This window comes from Dreissena polymorpha, chromosome 4, assembly GCF_020536995.1.
Source record: "Dreissena polymorpha isolate Duluth1 chromosome 4, UMN_Dpol_1.0, whole genome shotgun sequence".
NCBI classification, from domain to species: Eukaryota; Metazoa; Mollusca; class Bivalvia; order Myida; family Dreissenidae; genus Dreissena; species Dreissena polymorpha.
The window spans coordinates 106,662,850-106,673,240 of record NC_068358.1 but is presented as its reverse complement, the minus strand read 5'-3'; the positions used below and the strand labels follow the sequence as shown (position 1 = coordinate 106,673,240).

The 10,391-nt window shown below is 34.9% G+C and overlaps 1 long non-coding RNA gene and 1 pseudogene across 1 annotated transcript; one reads left to right on the top strand and one right to left on the bottom strand.

The window, feature by feature from the left end:
* Positions 1-2,207: 2,207 nt before the first annotated feature.
* LOC127880079 (putative nuclease HARBI1) lies at positions 2,208-3,796 on the top strand (annotated as a pseudogene).
* An 85-nt stretch (positions 3,797-3,881) lies between these two features.
* LOC127880080 (uncharacterized) lies at positions 3,882-9,170 on the bottom strand. The gene is made up of 3 exons (XR_008049406.1): positions 9,124-9,170; positions 8,415-8,540; positions 3,882-7,001 (listed from the first exon to the last, which is right to left on the bottom strand). It is a non-coding gene; the product is annotated as an uncharacterized LOC127880080 (long non-coding RNA).
* Between the last annotated feature and the right edge of the window lie 1,221 nt (positions 9,171-10,391).

Below are 10,391 nucleotides of genomic sequence, written 5' to 3'. Positions count from 1 at the left end.
GACCCCAACCTATAAACAAGAGCAGACAACTGTATCAAGCATTTTGCAGGAATTATGGCCCTTTTTTGTCTTTCTAACTTTGAATATTTTGTTAAATTTTGTGTGTAGATCCACTTTACTTCTAAAGTATCAAGGCTATTGCTTTCAAACTTCAAATACTTTCTTACTATGATGATGTAACTGTTCCTTGCAAGTTGAATTTGACCTTGACCTTTGAATGACCTTGACTCTCAAGGTCAAATTAATAAATTTTGCTTAAATTGCCATAACTTCTTTATTTAAAATCAGATTTGATTCATACTTTGACAAAACAACACTTACCTGACATACCACAATGGACTCCACCCAAACTATCCCTCACGCCCCAGCCCAGAATCCCCCCCCCCGAATTTTTTGTTTTTTGTTTGTTTTGAAAAATCATCTATTAAATCGAACGCGCTGTCCTCTGACAGCTCTTGTTTCTTAAATGTCCGTTATATACGGAACACAGATCAAAATATATTCCATTGTATTAAAGGCAAAAACCAAATATGTACAAATTTATCGAGCTAAAAACATCAACTAATGAACTTTTACAGAAACACTTGAGCTGTTATATTTATCATTCATTTCAGATTCGATCGCAAAATACCTTTGTATCGTCCATTTAATGTACATGTATTATGCTGTGTTTCGTACTTGGCGAATTGTAACGTTTTGTATTGTAGCTTGTATGTCAGATTTATCAAATTTACTCATAACTACTATTGTTTATATAGCATATTACATGACTTTTGGACCTTTTATTTGCTTGATTTCGTAGGTGGTCTGTATAGGGTTTAAACAATGATATTGAATATTAATTAATATCAAACGTAGTCTTTTCAATACATTATGTTGTGTATGTTTGTTGAGATACAGGAACCGTTTTTATAACATCCGTTTAACAAGTTTACTGTGTCCGGAGCCTTTGGGTTGCCTATATTTTCGTTTTGCATAGGTAGCTTACAAGGGCTGACGTGTGTGCTATTATTAGATGCATGTGTTATAATTGACTTGTATTTTAGAACATCTAACTGTCAACAAGCCTTTTACTATCACTGTTCTACTACTCTACTACATTTGATATATATATATATATACATGTACTTGTATCATTAGAATGTTCCTCATTAAACGAATTGTGTTGGTTTAAACATATTTATTTCGGAATGCATATACATGAATAATATACACAGTTATATGTGGATTGACCTGGAAGCTAAACTAAGCTTATTGTAAGTCGTTCCACGAGCATGACGAAAAACGATGCATTAGGCGAGAAGCCTTTCAATTGATAAGGATGTTAATGTCGAGTGGTTGAGGTCGAAAGTACTTGCAGGAAGGGATAGGGAAGGAAGGGAATAGATAGAGAGATGGGAACGGACTAAGAGTAGAAGAACGAGGTTGAAACAGTAGTTATTGTGTTATGTGTTAATCCGGGTTAGTACAACGTATTATTAGCTCGGCTGTTTTCGGAGGAAACCCGAGGTATTGCCATAGCCAGCTCGTCGTGTCCGCCGTCCGTGTCAAGGTTTGTAAAGGTTTTTAAAATTGGCTCTAAAAATCAAAGTCCTTCTACCTACAACTTTGAAACTTCATATATAGATGCATCTTGATGAGTTCTACACGCCACATTCATGTTTGGGTCACTAGGTCAAAGGTCAAGGTCATTGTGACCTCTAAAAAAATATAATCTGACAAGCTTTCGCAGCCGAGCGTGGCACCCGTTATGCGGTGCTCTTGTTATTATAACACTTGATTAATGAAGACCAATTAAATGTAAATTTCAGTATGTTTGATTATTTAGCCTCATAATATTTTGATGTAATTTGGACATATTACATATATACTTTCGATAAATATTTATGTACTATTGAAATATATAATAATTAATGTATGTATCATTGCAATGAAAAGTTCTACTTCTTTGTATAACTGTATTTTGTATAATCATAAACTGTGAACTTTGTAAACACTGTATGCTTGCTATGTCCACTTGGGCTATTGGCCTTCTGGATCTTTTGTTTAATAAACCATTAAAGCAAATATAGATTAAATGCTACATATTAAGCATACTTGCAACAGGCGATCAGTTAATACTTAAATCGAGGACACCGCAAGTGAAGCGTATCTGGGACATTTCTTTTTTGCAAATTGTATTTGTTTTGCAGAATAATGTTATGCTACACTCTGACAGTAAGTGGATTTCATTTACGCAACTCGGCATACGCCGTTTTAGCTGCCGGCGTGGGCCGGTCACGTGATACGGCGTAAGCCGGTTACAAGCAAATAAATTGGAACCGGCTTATTTCAAAATGGCAGCATTTGTGGTTGGTTCATATGCTTTGGTTAAACAAATCCTCTCTTGCGACGATGACGATGATGATCTGGTTGTGTTATTAGGAATTGCGGGAATGTAAGTCTCTTAGAGTCTTATATGCCAATATTTCAATATTAATAAAGTCCATAATGCCCGTTATACACTCACTATGTCTGATAGTTACATTACAGGCATATGATAATATTTATGCAACATTAAAAAAACTGAAGATGACATTATACTTAAACTAAAATATAGCACGAACTGATGTAGAAAATCGAAATAAGGACCAACTCAGATGTAGTACCTCCAACGATATGTTCTATGATAATCTGTTGATATCTACGTAACATACATATGGGTTATCATTTCGTTTTAGTGAAAGAGAAGACAGGACAAAGTCGCTACAGTACTACGAGGTCACAATCCAGTAGTATCTGCCAGACACCTTCAAGCAATTTTTTAAAGTGACTCCTGCAACAATTGAACATTTGTGTCAAAAACTGTCAGATTGTCCAGAATTGTCTGAAAGAGTTGTTCCAGGTGGGAGAAAGCCTATTCCACTTGAGAAGAAAGTTTAAATGACTATTAGGTACCTGGTATCACAAGAAACTGTCAGAGAGCTCAGCGATCACTTTGGTGTAACAGAACATGCAAAAGACAGGTCATTACTGCTGTAAACGATAAGCTTTTTTCTAAGCTTGTCACCTGGCCTAAAGCAAACTGTTATCAAGATGTTGCCCAAAAATTTGATGATATGGGCGCTTATAGTTTTCCAAATGTTCTTGGGTGTATAGACGGCTGTCACATACCAATCACAGCCCCTCATGAAAGCCCTAATTGTTATTTTAACCGGAAACAGTTTCATTCTGTCATTCTGCAAGGTGTTTGTGTGCATGATTTAACATTTACAGACATTAATGTGGGCTGGCTCGGCAGAGAACATGACGCTAAAGTGCTACGGAATTCAAGTCTTTGGGAATCTGGCTTTCAAAGGAGTGATAATGGTAGATATCATTCATTAGGGGATGGTGCATATCCACTAAAGCAGTGGTTATTAACGCCTTACAGAGATAATCGACATTTATCACAACAGCAGGTTCGCTACAACATTTCCTTGTCATCAAAGCGCCAGGTCATTGAGAGAGCGTTTGCATTGCTGAAAGGGCGTTTTAGGAGATTGAAATGTGTAAATATGAAATATATTGAAGAAATATGCAAGACAATTGTTGCTGCCTGTGTATTACATAACATTTGATTTATGGAACATGATGGTTTTGAAGAAATCTTAAACAATGAGGATAATTATCAAGTCCAATGTAATGATCCTCAGTTTTTTATGCAAAATGATGCGGAAGGTCAGCTTAAAAGAATTAATATAACAAACAGGCTACTTGTGTAAGAAAGTGATTATTCGAAACTAAAAGTACTTTTAAATATTCATGACTCAAACATTTTCACTGGCGTTGTTTACATTTCTATTGCTTGTCCATACATGAAACGAATATTCAGATTAAAAAAGAAACATATAACATGTATATTTGGTTTTACTTGTTTATTTCCTAAATATTGAACATATTACGAGTATTATGCGTATATCATTATGTCATGCCTGTGACAGCAGGTATGAAACACCTGTCTGACAAAACTTATCAATTTGTTCCTCATATATCACAGTAAAATAAAAATCATATATCAATATGTTCTTCATATATCACAGTAAAATAAAAATATAAATATCACATGTATCAATATATACCTCATATATCACAGTAAAATAAACAAGAGAGCCAAGATGGCCCTAGTTCGCTCACCTGAGAGGAGTTGGCTCATTCAATCTTTACCCAACGTCAAACTTGACCTTGATATTGTCCAGACAAACACCATGGTCAAGTTTCATCATTATTGAATCAAAACTCTGGCTTATGGAGTGTTTTTGTGAGATTTGACCTGGTGACCTATATTTTGAGTTGACCCCCCTCCCTTACCAAACATTAAACTTCGCTTAGAAAAAAAAGAATTTTTTTTACCATGATTCATAAAATCTGAAACAAAATATTGTGACCTCTAGAGTGTTTACAATGATTTTGTATAGTATAATGAAAATTTGGACACAATCTAAGGGCAATAATTATGGCATTAATTATGTGATTTTGCTCATTATCAAACTTGACCTATATCTTTCAGCAACTTTCATAAAGAATGCTTAAGAAGTGTGAATGCTAGAGTGTTTACAAACCAAATGTTGACGGACGGACGGCAGACAAAAACCAATCCTAAAACCTCACCTGAGCAATCAGGTGAGCTAAAAAGTGTGTTACACCGCTCTCAGCCATTTTCCAACTTGTCAGAGAAATCAATAAAACCAATGTACTGACCAAGTTTCATGAAGATCGGCAAAGAAATGTGCCCTCTAGAGTGTTTACGAATAAATGTTAACGGACGGACAAGGCCCGGTCACAAAAGCTCACCTGAGCAATCAGGTGAGCTAAAAAGAACTAGAGCTTTGTCACAGACGTGACGAAAACCCCCACAGGTGGCATTGACACAGAATATTTTGCATGTGTCTTCACAAAATCATAGCAGACACCATGATCAATATTTAAAACGCACTAAGTAACGTGACCTAGTTTTTGACCTGGCATGGCCCATGTTCGAACTTGACCTACACATCATCTTGATACAACTTCTGACCAATTGTGTTGAAGATCGGATGAAAACTACTTGAATAAGACAGCGAACATCATGCTTAATGTGTAAAACATTCTACCGGTAAGTGACCCATGGCTCATGTTCGAACTTGGCATAGAGATCATCTATATAAAACTTCTGACCAAGTTTGGTGAAGATCGGAAGTAAACTACTTCAGTTAGAGAGCGGACACCATGTTTAAGATGTCATATCACATGACTAAGTTATCATATCATATCGATGTTTAAAACACACTAAGTGACCCCGTGACCTAGTTTTTGACCCAGCAAGACCAATGTTCGATCTTGGCCTTAAGATCATCTAGATAAAACTTCTGACCAAACTTGGGAAAGATCGGATGAAAACTACTTAAATTAGAGAGCGGACAACCCATACCGACCGACCGACAGACAAGCTCACTCCTATATACCCCCCTAAACTTCGTTTGTGGAAGTATAAAAACAGTAATTGAAACATGTGGGCACAAAATACAACTGCGTATGGCACTTTGCATTAATACAGCCCAAACCTCTAAACTGTAACAGAAACTACTTTTAAACTGCAGTCTTCCTTATCAGAATTTCTGGTTCCATGAAATCATTTCCTACTAACCAAACAGTCTCTAATGCTACAGTTACAATGGCAGGTTATTCAAACTGTGGATGAATATACTTTCAACTGCCGCTGCACATATCCCTGATACAATCACAAAGGTAAGAAAATCAAACATTTGAAGACAATGTTAAGTTAAAATAAAAATATTAAAAGATAAAGAAAAAACCCTGTAATTACACATGACTAAGTTATCATTTCATATGACTAAGATGTCATCTTAGTCATATGATATGACAACTTAGACATGTGATATAACTACTTAGACGTGCTATGACATCTTAGTCATGTGAAATGACATCTTAGTCATATGATATGATAACCGTTACATGTAATATGACAACTTAGTCATGTGTTATGACGTGACATGTGATATGACATCTTAGTCATATGATAAGCCGAATTCGCCGCTCTCGATTTACCGGCGAGCGGGAAAGTAAAATGGCCGACAATGGCGCAAATGTAAGTTAAGAAGAGTTTTTTATGGATTAAAATATGATAACTTAGATATGTGATATGACAACTTAGTCATGTGTTATGACAACTTACACATGTGATATGACATCTTAGACATATGATATGTTAACTTAGACATGTGATATGACAACTAAGTCATGTGTCATGACATCCTAGACATGTGATATGACATCTTAGCCATATGATAACTTAGACATGTGATATGACAACTTAGTCATGTGTTATGACAACTTACACATGTGATATGACATCTTAAGTCATATGATATGTTAACTTAGAAATGTGATATGACAACTAAGTCATGTGTTATGACATCTTAGACAGAAGATTTGACATCGTAGTCATATGATTATATGACAACTTAGACATGTGACCTGACATCTTAGTCATGTGTTATGAAATCTTAGTCATATGATATGATAACTTAGTCATGCGATATGACATCTTAGACATGTGATATTACATATTAGACATGTATTATGACATGACTAAGATGTCATAACACATGGCTAAAATGTCATAACACATGTCTAAGATGTCATTTCACATGGCTAATATGTCATATCACAAGTCAAATATCTTTCTTCAATTAGGTATGTGATAACATTAACTGTTGAACAATATGTTAAACATAACATGAGAACATTTAAAGTCCTATGTCATTAGGCTGATTAAACTTAAAACAAGAAGTGATTGCGCCACCACAATTTTTTTTTAGGGTGTCTTTTAAAACGCCAATTAGTGAGTTCACAGCTTCAATAATTTGTTTGCGCAAACATCACAAATGCACGGGTCGTCCCCTGTTATTATATCTTCAAGATCACAATGAGCACAGTCTGCGTGAAATACTAGCCTGCACTCTGAACATCTAATGTAGATTCTGAAATAAAACACAAACATGATAGACAGCAGGATTTTTAACAAGAGCCGTCCGCGGTTAGTGCACTCCAATTTACTCAGTGCTTGATAGTGTACTGGAAACCATTAATAACTAAGTTGCCTTCCTATTAGCTAAAGAAACTTCAGCGTACAGTTTATATAGTATTGACAGACCTGTACGCTGAAGCCAACCCCGTATCGAAAGTCAACCAGAGTCGTAACATATTTATGTCACGCTATAAATCAAAGAAAGCTCATTTTATTGGATACATTTCTACATATATTGGTAAATGAATATAAAGTACTGCATCGGGGAATATTTTAAGGTTCAAATGTTTCAAATACATCTAACAATAGATTAAAATAACTCATACATCAGTCTGAAATTTACAAATTTGACGCCATTGTCGCTTTGTCACATGACCAGTTTTCATTTAGATACTTTCGGATCGACCTTGACATTTTTTGCTGAAATTGTAAACATTACTTTCGTTTTCTAAAATCTATTATTTGTGATTAACAAGTTACGTCTGGTGGATTATAAGACTGATTTCAGTGTGAATCAGGTAGTTTTAAATAATATTTACTTTGAGTTTGTATTTACACTACAATTTGTTTACAAAACAAGCCAGAATAATCTTAAATACCGGGAAATGTCATTCTGAATTTGAAAACACTTGAGCACACGGTATGTTACTAAAAATAGAAATAACGTCATATGACAGTGAAATCTCGGGAGATTCGCATTTCAAGAAGGTCTGTCACTTCGCTGTTTTTCTCGATATCTAGATATCTTCAAAGATAGGCTGGTGACAGTTACAATGTAGCCACCTACTATGTTTTTAATCTTGCACACTTTTATCTTTGAACTTTTATCTGTTAATCTGCACTTATATTTTATTCTTAACACAGTTTTCTTGACAGCGCCTCCCAATCATAGTCAGGATTGATTGTTCGGGAGTAACAAGTAGAAGTAGAAACATGTAAGAGCAGAATAGATAAATTTTAAATGTTTAAGATAGTATTTTGTGAAAGAATATATATTAGTTAAATGTGAAAAATGTCAATCTTTCCGATCAAGTGGTTGATTTGGGCCAATAACTGCATTTAAAAGCTGTTTTTGACCGGTCTTTGTTAACTGTCAACTTTTCAGGAATTTCTGGTTGACTTTCCTAATGGGGTTGGTTCATAACTATAAAGTCGCGCCAGTCCAAAATCATAAAAAGCGACATTTAAAGTTATGGTAGCCAGAACTACCTTCCTATGTGAGTATATGCTTTTGGAAATAGAGCATTTATTTGGCAAAATTAAATTTAGGGTTATCTGCCCTTATGAAATTGGTTCACTAAAACTATTTATCATGCATACTAAATAAGTATTTATTAATAACATGCAATGGGAAGACTTTTAGTACCTATATTGACCATCCACAAAGATCCTTGTGCAGTTGGAACTCTCTTGTGCAGTTAGACTTTCAATGCTATGTTGTGGTGCTTTTGTATGGCAAAGAAAGCAGGTCCACCTTCCAATATCACTAGAACTGAAATTTGTATAAACTATTATTATTAATAAACTTTGATATTTATATTATTGTGGACCTCCAAGGATATATTATAATACCAATTTGTTATGATCTTATCATATAAAACTAAAACATAATAACCCTTTGCATGCTGGGAAATCTGTCGTCTGCTAAAATGTCTGCTGAATTTCAAAAATTAGCATTTTCTTCGATTTTTTTCAAAGAATACTATCAGAATAGCAAACAGTTTGGATCCAGATGAGACGCCACGTTTTGTGGCGTCTCATCTGTATCCAAACTGTTTGCAAAGGCCTTCAAAATTCGGTTCCCGCACTGAAAGAGTTAAGTAAATTGTTATACCTGGATATAAACATATTAGAATCGATTGGTAGCTGAGACAAACAATGATGGGACGAACTAAAATGAGGACAAATTAATATTTCTTTTCTATACTACATAAAAGCATAAAAAAACAATGCAAAATAGTGATACAATGCAGATGCTGTTAAAGCCTCGTTTTATGCTTCTGATAAGTGTCATCTAACCCTGGAAAGTAGATAAATTGATGCATTTTAATCCACAAAAACTCTTCTTAACTTACATTTGCGCCATTGTCGGCCATTTTACTTTCCCGCTCGCCGGTCAATCGAGAGCGGCGAATTCGGCTTACGCCGGCTTGATTATTCGGCGCAAAAACGGATCGAAACAAGTGGTACGCCGGTTCTAGAAGTTAGCCGGCCAGCGCCGGCGTACGCCGATTTGATGAATGAAGTCCACCCAGTGTTCATAGAGGTTAATCACGTGACAAACAAGATGGCGACTTCCATGCCGAGACGGGTATTTTTGGCCGTTTTATACCCATTATTTCTTATATTTATTGTTGAGAAGACGCTCACTTTAATACCAATACCAGCAAGGAAGTGATTAGCATTTATTTAGGATCAATTTTCTCTCTTTATCTCGACTTTACTTGCGGCGAATTTACTTAGCGGGTGCTGTATTTTTGTGACTCCCTAAGAAACATAGAAATGTTTATTTTGACTACTGTATAATCCTATGGTGAATACCTGTACTGATTAAAAGTATGTTACGGAGTTGACAGTTATGTTATTGGTAATGTTTATATTCCACCAAAAAGTCACATTTCCATAATGTTTCCGTATTATTTATTCTCTGCAAATACCAATAGCCATACATCAAACTTGCCGGATAACATCATTATAAATACGTGTTCAGACCCACATTTGTATCTTTAATTAGATTATACCCCTGTTACCATGAAGACTTATTTCACAAAATGAAAAGCATCACTATACGCATAGACAAGTCAAATAAAGTCAATAAAACAGGAATTAAAATACTAGAAATATGTAAACTATGCGATTTGTTTTATTTTAAATGGACGGGTATTTAATGACACTCATATCGGGAAATTGACATACCGGAATATATCGGTTATAGAATACATACTGTCAACTATCCAATTTCTACTGCGTTTTAAAGCATATAAAATTATTGAACTCACACTATATGTCACTATAAATATCTCATTACTGACAACAACTATCTAAAATTTATCAAGAAGGTAAACACAACTGCCGGTTACCGAAATGGAAAGATATTAAGGAGAAGGAATTCGTAAAATTCCATCATTACACTAAAATAAACCATACAACCAATTGTTGAATAATTGTTCAAATTCTAACATCAATTCTAACAGCAAAACTTATTTAAACGACATTATAAAATATTACAAATATTCATGGAATAAGCCATGACAACATTCACGCACAATAATATAAACCCTAAAAGAATCACATGCCCTAAAAAAATATATCTTGCACGACCAAGGTTCGGGCCCCAATGTCA